At 43.1% G+C, this 14787-nt stretch overlaps 1 long non-coding RNA gene across 1 annotated transcript; it reads left to right on the forward strand.

Annotated features, from left to right (window-relative positions):
* Positions 1 to 331: 331 nt before the first annotated feature.
* LOC108931510 (uncharacterized) lies at positions 332 to 6011 on the forward strand. The gene is made up of 3 exons (XR_001965910.1): positions 332 to 468; positions 5353 to 5411; positions 5996 to 6011. It is a non-coding gene; the product is annotated as an uncharacterized LOC108931510 (long non-coding RNA).
* The last annotated feature ends 8776 nt before the right edge of the window (positions 6012 to 14787 follow it).

Genomic DNA, 14787 nt, shown 5'->3' on the forward strand with positions numbered 1-14787 from the left:
ACTCGTGTGATACACATTGGTTCATATGGTAGAAAGAAACAAACTGTACATTAGAATCATGCATCTGCATCTAAGCATGTCTTTCCACTAATGTAAAGCACACATTGTATTTTCTATGAGATGTACATCACTTTGGAGAAAAGCATCTGCAAAATGAATACATGTAAATCTAAATGACAAAGTAAGAACATTGGGACATAGCAGCAGTATGAAAAAGAAAGAGGAAAATGCTGAGATTTTCTAATTGATAGATATGTGCTGCTGAACCTGCTGTTACCTCTATCTCCCTCCTTCACCTTTATCTTACTTTCTTTTCAGATTTTTGTGAAAAAATGTGTTCTCAGCTTGATCCAGACTCGTGTTTGTTAATCCCTCAAGTGGAGAACACCTGCTTTGGATTCAAGAGCCTCTACAAACACTCCTCAGGTTTTTGACCTCTACGTAGCTGTCACGAAGGAAAATAGGAATGTGAGTAAAGCACGAGGTAATGCATGTGCTAAAAGCTTTTGAGCTTTTTCCATTGTGCTCCTAATGACACCTTGATCTCCAACATGACCGAAACAGTGGTGCCTTTCATTATACCATAGAGACTGTTCTACATTACATTTTATCTTCAGGCCTGGCATCCACCTCTGAGATGGTGAACTGTTCCACTAAAGGCAGCAGTGGTCTGTACTGTGACAGCTTTTTTTAACCCGACTGTGAATTTTGCTGAAGAAGGTTTGGAGTGAAACTGCACAGCAGTAGAATGAATTTCTTTCACCTGCAGTTCACTTATGACCGACAACTTTAATGAAGCAAGTCTACGTACAATTCTTTTTAAGAGTCAAGAGAGGCCTTATTGTAATTTTAACCATATACAACAGTATACAGTGAAACAAAACAATGTTCCTACAGGTTATAAAACAACACAGTTAGCAACAGAGACTACATAAAGTGCACGTGGGCAAGACTTGTGCAAACATTGCTAGACATTGCAACAATTACTAAAACAAGACAATAATTACTAAAACAGGACAATAGCTCCAGTCTCAGTCCCAGTATTGAGGAGTCTGGCGGCTTGGAGGAAGAAACTGTTACACAGTCTGGCCCTGAGGACCCAAATGCTTCAATACCTTTTGTCAGATGGCAGGAGGGTGAGGAGATTGTGTGAGGGGTGTGTGGGGTCATCCACAATGCTGGTCGCTTCGCAGATGCAACGTGTGGTGTAACTGTCCATGATGGAGGAAAGAGAGACCCCGATCTTCTCAGCTGTCCTCACTATCCACTGCATTAATTCCACATGAATCCATATTCCCCTCATATTCGTAACAAAGAAAGCCTTATAAAGGGGTAACAAATCCTTGTCCCTAACTGGATCTGATCCATACTACTTAATTTGTATGCAAAAGTTTGTGCACCACTGCTCAAGCCAAGTGAAATCAGTTCCTGTGCTGAAGAAATTCTTACCCTTTTAAAATCCTGGGAGGTTGTCTACTCTCAACAGGCAAGGCGTCCACTACATGGCTGACAGAGGGCTTGAAAACAAAAATAACTGCCTCTTACAGAGCAGGGAAGGCTATAAAAAGAAAGCAAAATGCTTCTAGCATGGAGATTAAACTGTCAGAAATATCATTAAGAAATGGTACTTAAGGAGAGCTGTGGGAGCTGAAGGAAGAGCTATAGAACCCAGAAAAATTTGATTGAAATGCTAGAAAACTGTTACAGGTGATAAGCAGAACTCACACATCGCTGGGAAAGGTTTCACTGACACCAGGTCCACAGGTATGTGGTACATCTCTGATGACACTAAAATGGAGCAGTTGTCAGAAGGAAACCTTTCCATCAACCTCAAAAGTCAGTGGCCAGCGCATGAAGTATGTAAAACAATACTGAATAAACCAGAAATTTTCCGGAACAAAGTGGACCGCAAACGATGCATTTTGAGAAAAACACGTAAAAAACATCAGAATAAAATAACAATAATGAACAACACATGATCAGTGTTTGATAGTTCTGCAAGGAACACTTCCAAACTCTGATTTCTGTGGAAAGAGGTGTTGCTAAGTGCTGACATGGTGCCCAAATTTTTACACTTGCCACATTCAGTATTTTATTAAATCTGGTAAATTCAGGAATATTTGCATAAATATGTGTTCAAATCTGTTGCTTGCAGGAACCATGTTAACCTCTTTTCACACAGAGATTCAGCAAAGACACAGTTTAACTAATAGCTTCAAAACTTTTGCATACAAGTGTATATTATGAAAGGCATGAAACCTCAGTAACTCTCCAACAAAGGTTTGCTTTCCTACCTCGGGTTTGGAAAAGTTCTACATTTGAAAAGAAATGGATATAGAAGTGCAGTTCAGAAAAAATCTTGAAAATACAGCTTCTCTGAAACCTCTTGGTCTTTAAAAGCTGAGTTATTTTTCTCAAAGGAGCAATAATGTTAATAAAAAATGTTTTGCATCCAAAGTCAAGTCAATTTTATAAAAATGGTACAGAGCTTCACATAGAAAGGTTTGGAACTGATAATTTTGTGCTGTTCGAAACTTATCAGTGATGTTGATTTATTTTATTTCCTTGTTTGTGCTCAAAGTGCATGAAGGTCCTTGAACGCAAGGATTGTAGTCGTGTACTGAGGAGTCCACTGTTACCACTCTAAAGAGCCCAGATGGAAAGAGCAATGACACTTTGCAATGTATGTCATGTAACGTTATCGAGAGGTTACATGGGGCGGCACGATAGCACAGCAAGTAGTGCTGCTGTCTCACAGTGCCTCGGTGGTGTGAGGGGACATAGGGTTCAGTGCCTCCTCAGTCTGTGTGGAGTTTGTATGTTCTCCCCATGCCTGTGTGGGTTTCCTCCGGGTGCTCTGCTTTCCTCCCATAGTCTAAAGACATGCTGTTCAGGTTTACCCATAGTGTGTGAGTGACAGAGAGAGTGTGTTTCACTGATGTATGGATGATTGACCCATTGTAAGTAGTGTATCTAGCAGTGTAAGTCACCTTGATGAATAAGGTGTGTGGGCTGATACTACATAGAGTTTATTAGAAGTTGCTTTTGGAGAAAAGCATCTGCTAAATAAATAAATGTTTTTGCTGGTGGTTGGTAAACAATATTCAGCTGTACATCTCTCCGCAACTTATCATCAGATGGAGAGCTGCCTAGAAAATATCACCAATGTCATGCATCCTTTTTTTAATTTACTGTTTTCCCAACTGTGGGGGTGCGGTGGCGCAGTGGGTTGGACCGCAGTCCTGCTCTTCGGTGGGTCTGGGGTTCAAGTCCCGCTTGGGGTGCCTTGCGGCAGACTGGCGTCCTGTCCTGGGTGTGTCCCCTTCCCCCTCCGGCCTTACGCCCTGTGTTGCCGGGTAGGCTCCGGTTCCCCGTGACCCCGTAAGGGACGAGCGGTTCTGAAAATGTGTGTGTGTGTGTGTGTGTGTTTTCCCAACTGTTCTCTCATATAAAGTAAAGAATGTCCCGCAACATACATTCTCCTGAAAACGGAATGAGACCCAGGATGACAGGGTGATGAAGAACGTGGTGATACATGGGGACCAAATTACGTTCATTAACTTTTAACTTTATGAACCTGCCTCCTAACAGCACCCGTTTGTCACTGTGGCTGAGATGGACGGGGGAGGGTTTGGAAGACTGATGACATTGATGAAAAGATCAGAGATGCTTCACTGGGTAAATGACCTATAAGTACTCATTTCAAATGGGTGTGCGCTGCATGCACACGCTCACACCCATATACTTGGCCATCGGACAGACGTGTTTTACAGAAGCTGCTACCAACAAATGGTGCTAAGGACAAGCTGTCAATATGTCAGCTTTAATTTGCTTGCTGCCCCAAGAAACACATTGATTCTTTCTATCCCATACGGATATGTAACATCTTCTGGTGGGTAATAGAGATGAAGGGTGCGGCATAGAATGTCTGGTCTTCCATTACCCTGTGGAAGTCCGGTGGTTTCTTGTGTTTATGTGTGTGTGCACACCATGTCTGGATCAGTAATATGGCTCATTTATGTTCACATGGTCAAGGAAATGGCTGGTGGTGTGCAGCAAAGTCCAGTGGTATCCATCCCCCATACGGAGGGCAGTTCTTCCAGATGAGCAGAGCTCCTTTGTCATCTACAGGTCATCCTATTACAACTTTCTTTTGGTCATGATAGGTAAAGTGTCATCCTTCCCGTTATTCACCAGCCCTGAGGTCTCAGGTCCAAGCGAGGGGTTACAAAGCCAGTTTGGCTCATTGAGGAATCACACACATACATATCACACATTGTCTGAAACCGCTTGTCCCAAGCAGGGCTGTGGTGAGCCAGAGCCTAACCCGGCAACACAGGGCATAAGGCTGGAAGGAGAGAAGACACACCCAGGACAGGATGCCAGTCTGTCACAAGGCACCCCAAGCAGGACTCAAACCCCAGACCCACCAGAGAGCAGGCACAGGCCAAACCCACTGCACCACCGCACCCCGTATTGAGGAACCAGTGTCTAAAAATATCACTCAAGCAATTAAGTATGAATCTAATGAGTCGCCTCGGCAAATGAACTGATAATTCCACTCTGATACTCTCTGGGCTTTCCAGATCACTTGCTCATCACATTCTCTGTTTAATTACATTCTGAACCCCCCAGGCCAGCAGCAGCTCAGTTGGAGGTCAATGAGTTTGTGAGGTGGCATCATGCTTAGAAAACTGTACAACAAAAATGAATCTCTGCTTGTGTCACACCAGGCCTGAAGAGTGTTTGCTGTTCCTGGTGGCCTTCCACTTCCAAGAGGTGGTGCTGAACTCAGCAAATAGATATGTGCTGCTGACTTCATAGTTTTTGACTGAGGGAAGCTTCTCTAATAAGTATCCGCAAAACAGGTTGCGAAAAGGGCAATATTCCCTGTAAAGTAATATAGAACAGCTTTTACTTTACTGGAAAAAGTTTGGGAAAGAAGGATTCACATGTAGTATTTGTACTCTTTAAGTATAGCTCTTGTCCTAAAAGAATATTTGCCTAAATTTATTAAAGTCTCGGAGTTAAAGGCTTGTTGCTTTTTTGTCATTGACATTTTACAGGTGCAGAAGTATGGCCAGAAGTCCTTCTGTATGTGCGGGTGGGGGGGGCACAGTCCATGCGTACAAACGCTCGGAGCCTTCATTGATAGGACCGTGCTGAAAATACTCCATCCTTTGTCTCATGTTTATACACCCAAGTCAGATAATTATAATTGATCTCTGCAAATAAAAAAAAATCCTAATGCACAACATGTTAATGATGCACAAAAGAGGCTTTAAAGATTAATGGAGCATTTACTAACTGAATATTTCAGACTGAACTCCACATTTTGCTTTTCCCCCACAGAGTAAAAGGAATCCTGCTGTACACACTGGATTGTGTTTAGTGCTGTGCTCAGTGTGCAGGTGAGCCATGTGCTCTCTCTCTCTCTCTCTCTCTCTCTCTCGCTCTCGCTCTCTCTCTTTCTGACGCTCTTATCCTGTCACAGGGTTCCCTTGCTTTTCCCCAACTTCTTCCAGGTAACGGATTGGATAGACACAACCCATATCCCTGCATGTCTGCCGCTGTGTTCTATGGCTTTTTATTCCTACGTGATGGTAGATGGAGCTCATGTAGGGGTAGAAGCCACTACACACACGGTGAGAGGTCATCGTGAGTGTGCAATGGATGAGGCTGCAGGAAATTTCCTGCTTCAATGTAAGCTAAGTGGATCTTTCTGGACCTCTGTCATACTCCTGAACTTCCCTCAATTTCTTGCTTGATCTCCAGTTGCAGATAGAATCTTTTGATTTTTCTGATCAATCTAATTTCAATAATTGAGTGTCTTCAGCTTGTCTGTTGTGATCTGGAGCCTGTTTTGGAAGCATTGAGCGCAAGGTGGACTAGGGTACACCCTGGATGGGACACCAGTCTATCCACTCACCCATTCACACACTAAGGGCAATATAGTGTCAACAATCCACCTGAACTACATGTTTTTGGACTGCAGGTGGAAACCAGAGCACCCAGAGGAAAACTACACAGACACAAGGAGAACATGGAAACTCCACACAGACTGGGCAAGGATCGAACCCACATCCTTTTGCACCACCCAGAAGCTGTGTGGTGGCAGCACTGCTCACTGCACCACCATGCTCTCCTTGATTTGGCTAATTTAGTCTAACAATAAAAATAAAATACCTAGTAATACCTCAGTTTTCAGCATTTTTCTGCATTATTTTTGTTGTTGTGCACTCTTGCTGTTGTACACAAGCTTGTCGGTTGACCTTGTGATGGTACAGGCCATGGAAATTTATGTATGCACATCATCTCTTTCTCTGTCTCTTGCTCTCTAACCAACACACACACAAGACAGAAGCAGCAGCAGTGGGAGGCCTCAGAGGTATTTGTGTTTATGTAAAAAACTTTTGGAAATGTTCTTAATTAATGGTCTTAATTCATCTATATGCAATATCATTAGATGAGGGCAGGACTCAGGGGGAGAGGGGTTGGGGGATGAAGTAACTGCTGACAAGGGAAGATAAGGCTGGTCAGCTAAAAAGGATGTACCAGGAGACAAGAGGCAACACGAAAAAAAATGATAGGGGGATGGGGTAGTGTGGGATGTGTGGAAGAAGAGGATGAGGGAAGCTGAAGAGAAGAGGAAAGAGAGGCGGAAGCAGAACAGTAAGACGTAAGAGCAAGAGGACAAGGGGTAATAGGAGGAAGTGAAATTCTTTACTCCATAAATAACATACTGTAATTAGCACTGCAATTCTGATACATCCATATATTTAAGCAATTAAGCACATTTCAAAGGATGTTCAGAAAACATTATTCTAAAGGTTATTTTGGGCAAGTGTATACAAGGTGCTGTAAATAATCACTACCTTTATAATAACACTATATTGTATTTTCATAGGGGGCGCGGTGGCGCAGTGGGTTGGACCACAGTCCTACTCTCCAGTGAGTCTGGGGTTCGAGTCCCGCTTGGGGTGCCTTGCGACGGACTGGCGTCCTGTCCTGGGTGTGTCCCCTCCCCCTCTGGCCTTCCGCCCTGTGTTGCCGGGTAGGCTCTGGTTCCCCCGTGACCCCGTATGGGACAAGCGGTTCTGAAAATGTGTGTGTGTGTGTGTGTGTGTGTGTGTGTGTGTGTGTGTGTGTATTTTCATTAAGCAGTGGAGCTATGCTGTTTGTAATTTTCTATGTAATGTAAGGTTCACCAGTGAGCGAACAGGTTTGTAGCTTGTCCCCCACTGATAATATCTGATTGGGTCCATGACGAAACGAACGGAAATCTATATTACAACATACGATCACTTGCATTAATGACTGTCATCAATATTTACAATTGAACATTTGCCTCTTTGATCGCTTAAAATTTTCTTCCACCCGCAGCTTGCGTCCAACTTGCTGTACAGAGAAAAGAAGCCCGAAGTCGTCATCATCATCTTGAGATTTAGAAATTGTGTATTTTTAGTCCCCATAACAATTTCAGTATTCAGCTTGTAATCACTTTCACACTACACCCCTGGCATGGAGCTCTGCTTCATTGAAGTTTGGTTTGTTCTAAATCTCAGCCCCCCCCCCCCCCCCCCCCCCCCCCCCCCCCCCCCTTGAGTCTTTGTTTGGTGGAGGCAGTAGATGAAGAAACAATTATATGCTCACACACTTAATAGAGTTTGTTCAGCATGAAGGGAAAGCCTCCAGAGGACTGCTTTGTCTCAGCTCAAATGTAAACAATACTGGATCAGCTTCTCATTTAAAAACAATTATCCACTCTGAGTAATGAGAGTTGCCATTAGCCTCTCCAGATCTGCTGAGTCGTCGTTCAGCAAAGGTGATGAAGGTCAGCTGCCTTCAAAAGGAATTTTTTCTTTCTGATGACAGATGAACCTTTACATTTATTTATTTAGCAGACACTTTTGTTCAAAGCAACTTCCAATGAACTCTACGTAGTGTTATCAGTCCACACACCTTATTCACCAAGGTGACTTACACTGCTAGATACACTACTTACAAAGGGTCACTCATCTATACATCAGTGGAGCACACTCTCTCTCTGTCACTCACACACTATGGGAGAACCTGAACAGCATGTCTTTGGACTGTGGGAGGAAACCCACACAGACACAGGGAGAACATGCAGATGCCACACAGACTGAGCAGGGATTGAACCCACATCCTTTCACTCACTGTGCCTTGGCATGTTCAAGTGGATCATATGGTCAGGGATGGAGATGACCGAAGAGATCAGCAGCTGGAGCTGAAGAATTCAAGACAGTGGTTCTCAAAGAGTAGTCCACACATCATTTGTGGTCTGCAAATGTGAAGCAAGTGGTTCACAAGCTGACAGTTGTCATATCTGAGCATAGTGATATTGCACTATGGAACATTACTGATTGCTCACATTAAACCCTCACTTACCACATTTGTTTAGTTAAACATACGTCATAATTTTGATGCGGAATTTATGCTCTATGAGTGGTCCATTGCATCTTTTACTTTGGCAAAGTGGACCTCTGTCCAAAACTCTTTGAAAGCTACTGTACCTGGTCATCTCTTGTCTTGTCAAGAGCCTGGTCATCATGATGCCAAATCAGGTTAGTTCTGCTTGATACTGTAGGTGCATGACTCAACTTCCTCTGATAGATCATATCAATGTCAGCAGTGTGTTTAGTGACTTGTCATTTAGCTGTGTGCATGTTAAAGATGTGCAGATGGTCAGTCAGTATGTTAGTCGGACTACAAGGACACACTTCTCTTATGCAAATAAAACTGCGATTAACTAGTAGAATGGTGTAAAAAAAACCTTTTAAGGCATGAAGGTAAATGTAGAGATGAGCATGGTATGAACAACATATTTCTGTGTACCATAGCATTTGTCTTAAGCTACATAATGGACAGCATGGTGGCACAGCGAGTCACGCTGCTGTCTGACGGTGCCTGGGTGGTGCGAGAGGACATGGGTTTGATCCCTGCTCAGTCTGTCTGGAATTTGCATGTTGTATGTCTGGATTTCCTCCTGGTGCTCTTGTTTCCTCCCACTCTACAGAGACATGTTGTTTAGGTTTGTCCATAGTGTGTGAGTGACATAAAGAGTGTGTTCCACTGATGTATAGATGAGTGACCCATCATAAATAGTGCATCTAGCAGTGTAAGTCACCTTGGTGAATAAGGTGTGTGGGATGATAACACTACACAGAGTTTGTTGGATGTCACTTTGGAGAAAAGCATCTGCTAAATAAATAAATGTAATGTAAGATGGTCCTGTCCAGGGTTTAACCTGTTTCATGTCCTTTGCTTCTTGGAAGGCTCTGGAGGATTGTAACAATGCATGGGAAAAGTAGTTATAGGTATTGCATTTGTGGAACCTGCTGTGTCTGACAGGGATGCAGAAGCATAAATGATAAATACACATTTCTCTGTTTTGAGTTAAGCCCGTAAGCCTCACAAACACAGTCAGTCTCTGATGAACAGCAGACACGTGTGCCCCTAGCTGGGTTCTCTGGGTGATTACAGAAGAATTTGTAAAGGGTATTGATCTGGCACATGTTCTTCCAGCAGTGAGTAGGACTGTCTTCTGAGATAAGATGTGTGTTCATCCCTGAGGGGTGAGCTGTAAGGGGTGCACTGCAGTGAGCGCCAAACCCTACATTCAGTCTTTTTGTGATACATAGACAAAAACAGATTGATTTATTATTTCTATTATTACATCATCATTATGTAATAATAATCTTATGCCGGTTTAATAATGCATTAAATACTGCAGTCAGACATCGCAGAGCTGCTTCTGCATCTCTGCACTTGTGACCCAAACCACTATTTGGTGATGAGAAGCAAAGACTTGAATGTATTTGGTATTAATGCATTTTCTTACAGAACCTGTAGGGTACAAAGTAGTCAGTACAGGAACAGATGATTAGTTGCACCTCTGTTTTTACTGTGTACTGGATCATCAGCCTGTTCAGGTGATGCATCTGCAACTTTGCTCTCCACACATCTCCATTCACCACGCTTCCTTGGAACAAAAACCAGCAACAATGCAGCTTTCTAAACTGGCCCTTATTTCTATTTGTTCAATCTAAGCACACACACACACACACACACACACATTTTCAGAACCGCTCGTCCCTTACGGGGTCACGGGGAACCGGAGCCTACCCGGCAACACAGGGCGTAAGGCCGGAGGGGGAAGGGGACACACCCAGGACGGGACGCCAGTCCGCTTTTAATGTTTGGTGAATAATTTGATTTATTTTTGACAGTGTTTATAGCTCCCTCTAGTGGAACAAGAAAGGTTGAAGAAAGAATCTTCACTAAAATTTTTGCTAATACTGGGCAATAGTATTGCTGGTCCACCTGCTTCATTGTTGCTATTACAATACCTAACATGTATGTAATATTAATATAGTGTTTGGAGTGTATTGAATCATGAAATACTGTAAAATGAGATTAGAATCTTAGTTGCTGTACATCCCTAAGACACCTTCAGATGGTGGTTCTTAGAGAGGCAGTTTGCAGGCTTCTTGTTTGCTCTCCCACAGAGCTGAGAAAGCTGTTAACTCTCTGCCTGTCTCCCACTTCTACATAAAGTGTACAGGGCGATGAGTATTTCTGAGACACTTGTGATTGTTCTGCCAAACACTTCTCAAGAGATGACATGAGCACCGAGATGTGCCTGACTCTAGAATCAAGCTGTGGTTACTATGGTTACAAAGTCATCACTGGTAAGTGATCTCGATTTCTCTTGAAGACCGGACAACTGCAGCATAGACTGGACAACATCCAGTGTAATTTCACAGTGTGTGAGAGACAGAGCAGAGATTTGGGAGAAAAGGGTCCTCTTCCGGTTTTTATCATGAGCTGTCAACCTTAACCTTCTGCTGTGGATTCATCTGCAGCCTGGTCATGTTACGATATCAAGTATATCTGAGTGCACTTCAGTGTAAGTGAGATTTCTGCAGCACACTGTCGCAGTCCTCACCCCCACCCGCCATTCACCCAGCTCAACCCACCGCAGGCCTCCTCTCCACTGTGTACCTCACAAGCCTGACATTTACTATACCCCAGTCAGCATAATGGCATAATGCTGTCCCTGCCATGCCAGGAGCTAGACAAGCATTGGGTGACAAAGGAAGGAATGGTCTGTCTCTTTAAGCTACATCACTAGCAGGGGATTGGCTCCCGCTGGCCAATCACAGCACAGCTCAGAGACTCCTCCCCTGCAGTCCCACCAGACACAACGCAGGCATTTCTCCTGCTGTCAGGGAGTTGGGTGTACTTTTGGTACTAGTTGAAAAGGTCAAATTAATCCACAATAATGACCTCCTCCACATATTGTTCATGCGCAAGGTTGAGCTGGCATCTGTAGAAACCCCAGACTTATTCTTTTTCTCAGTTTTTTTTAATAAAATGTTTCCAACCCTTGGACCTGGTCCTGCTCTCCAGTGGGTCTGGGGTTCGAGTCCCGCTTGGGGTGCCTTGCAGCGGACTGGCATCCCGTCCTGGGTGTGTCCCCTCCCCCTCCAGCCTTCCGCCCTGTGTTACCGGGTAGGCTCTGGTTCCCCGCGACCCCGTATGGGACAAGCGATTCCGAAAATGTGTGTGTGTGTGCGTGTGTGTGTGTGTGTTTCCAACCCTAGATTAAGTACTTTTAATGAATCCCAAAGTTACAGTATCTGTCAGCCTTTCATATTGTGCCCTTTAGTTCAATCATTTTTTGCAGAGCAATTATCGGGACAATTTAGATAAAATTATTTATTGTCTAAAAATATCATTTTACTTAATGTGGTTTCCATCAATGATTACAAGTCCTTGAAGGTGTCTCTCACCTCCAAGATTCTTTCTCCCACTTTTGTAGTTGTTACTTGCCTAAATCTGTTAGGGTTAGGGTTAGCTAACCTGTTAACACAGGCAGTCGTTAACTTTCAGCAGAAAAGCAACAGATAGGTATTTCAGCCCAAATGACAAGTGTCTTGATCTGTGTCCTTTTCAGACGAACTGCACCAAGTCCCAGGGAGGGAAAGCTGCAGGCTCCTCACGGTAACAGGGAATTACATATGAGGTAGATCTGGAGCAGTCCCTCTGTTGGCCAGCCAGACACTGAGTATCTTCTGCAAGTTAGTAAGGTCACAGTTAGCTGTGTGTGCTACACAAGTTCACTGGCATTGTAGTCAATCAGCCATCCTATATATTGCTGTACTTGAGCAGGCTAAAAATATAAAACATTCTGCGACTAATATTTATAAACAGTTTTGTAGGTCAGTGTAGGTTGTAGACCTGGAGTCAGCTGAGATGGAACTGTCCTTAGTGTGGACTATACCTGTGACACATGCTTTGCTGAAAGGCCGGCCCATCATCCTGCAGATTTTTTTGTCCTTCCTCCAACATCTGTACATCACAGTTAGAACCAGGCTTAACTGCAGCAGGAAGGTGATCACGGCCAGAAGAATGATGGCCATGCTCACTACAGTAAAAGACACAGGTTATTGCTTCAGAAAATCGAATTGCCTTTGTGCGTTCCTGCTCCAATCTGCAGTTACTGCTGAGATAACTGCCATGTAAGAGCGCCACACCAAATTTTTCCTCTCACCTTTTGACACCTCAGGTCTCATATTTTGAATCCAGGTGTCATCAGAGTTGGTTCCATTCATAGCCACATCCATTTAGATAATCTGTCAGAAAAACAGCACTCACAAAAGGTCTGATTTAAAATGAAGTCTGACAAATGTGAAATGGAAATTTTCCTGATGCCAGAATAAATTGCACAGAATCTAAAATGGGTTTACTGCTGTAAAGAGGACAGAGTCAAAACACAGCAAAGGCAAACAGGTCACGTACAGACAGGGAACAAAGTACTATACATTAAAAAGGTTATGAAATTTTTTTAAAGCTTTCAGCAGACACTAGACCAGTAACTGCTTTCTAGATGCTAAATGTGGCACTTATCAGTCTCAGCAAATTGTTTGTATCATTTATTGGGGCTCAACATTAAGAGTTAAAAATGCGCCCTTGATAGTGTAGTCTGCTGTCTGTGTTGCACTGAGGAGTTTACTCCTGCTTCTGGCATAACCCAAATCTCAGGGTAAGTTTTACAGAAAATATGAAACTGAATGCATGGGTTTTGTTAAAAGAGATAAACGAGGTTGACTATGGCTGGCTCCGTGACAAAGTGAGACTGCTTTGAAATGAAAGCTACTTTTTCTTGAGATTTTCCTGCCATTTGACTAAAACACACACACACACACACACACACACACACACACACACACACACACACACACACACACACACACACACACACACACATTTTCTGAACCGCTTGTCCCATACGGGGTCGCGGGGAACCAGAGCCTACCCGGTAACACAGGGCGTAAGGCCAGAGGGGGAGGGGACACACCCAGGATGGGACGCCAGTCCATCGCAAGGCACCCCAAGTGGGACTCGAACCCCAGACCCACTGGAGAGCAGGACCCGGTCCAACCCACTGCGCCACCACGCCCCCCTTTGACTAAAACAGTGTGAAAGTATTACAAGCAGCAAACAGAACCTGCAGGACAAATCTCCAGCGTCAGAACAGCATCATCAGCAAACACAAACATACCTTCACGTCACACAGCTGGTGAAGGGGAGACCAGAGTGTCATAACGTGTTGCCTAGTGAGAATGCCTTGGCTGCATCAACAACAGGACACTTTGCATAGCCTCTCATTGGTATTCCACAAACCCTCCTTAAAGCGGAGGACTCCCAGGCAGACAAGTGGATACTTATTCTGCAGCTGTACTGCAGAACGATACCACCAAAGAGCAGCTCTTTATAGTCAACTGACAGCCTGGTAAAGAATGAGCCAATAGATAACTTCTCCTTTGTGAACTTTGTTCAGAAGAAACTCACCCTCCTTATTTAACATGTGGTATTTATATACCCAGCATCAAAAATTATGTACTGCTATCATATCAGTTATCTTAATTTTCTAGAGTTAATAGTTCAGTTCTGTGTTAGTTTTATCTTAATTTCCTAGGGTTAATAATTCAGTTCTAGCTGAACTAACAGCATCCATAAAAGCACATTTCCATCCATTTTGATCTTGAGTTTAAAGCTGATTTTATTATTATTATTCACTAGACACCTTTGTCCAAGGTGAGCGACTATGTGAGGTTAGTACAAAGCAAATGTACAAACTCTTAAAATAATAAGTATCTCAGCATGTTCTTCACCCTTACTTCTTTGTAATTGCTTGACTTTATCTATACGTTATTGTTCTTAACTTGTTTATGATGTTCTTTTGTTAAATGATAGTGTCTGATTTTGTCCAGTTCTTGTTTGAGCTTCTATTAGCTACAATCACAATATTTCATCCTGGATTGACTTAAACATTCCGTTTTCTTTCTTCTCATTCATGCAAACATGAAAACTGAATACGTTTTCCCATTGATAGTTCACTTTCAGAACTGTTCTTTATTTTCTGCACTTTGAGCAGAACTGTTTGGACAGTACGCTGGCATGATGGTTAGAGCTGACACTGATCAACTATTAGGTTGTGAGACCTGCGACAGAGTGACATTCTAACCAGAATGTACCTTGAACTCTGTACTTGTCCTGATTACCTCTCAATTGTCACAGTCTTGTTCAAACAACTGGTTTGTGAAAAATAGGATGGACTTACAACAGATTTCTTGACACGCTAACTGGTCAGATTTGAATAGCTTGTGAAAGTAACATTTTTTCATGAAATATGAAAAACATTAGAAATAAGTGCCATGTTTGCTTGTACAGAACATACATTGTGGTAATTCTAAA

This window comes from Scleropages formosus, chromosome 2, assembly GCF_900964775.1.
Source record: "Scleropages formosus chromosome 2, fSclFor1.1, whole genome shotgun sequence".
In the NCBI taxonomy this organism is placed as follows: Eukaryota; Metazoa; Chordata; class Actinopteri; order Osteoglossiformes; family Osteoglossidae; genus Scleropages; species Scleropages formosus.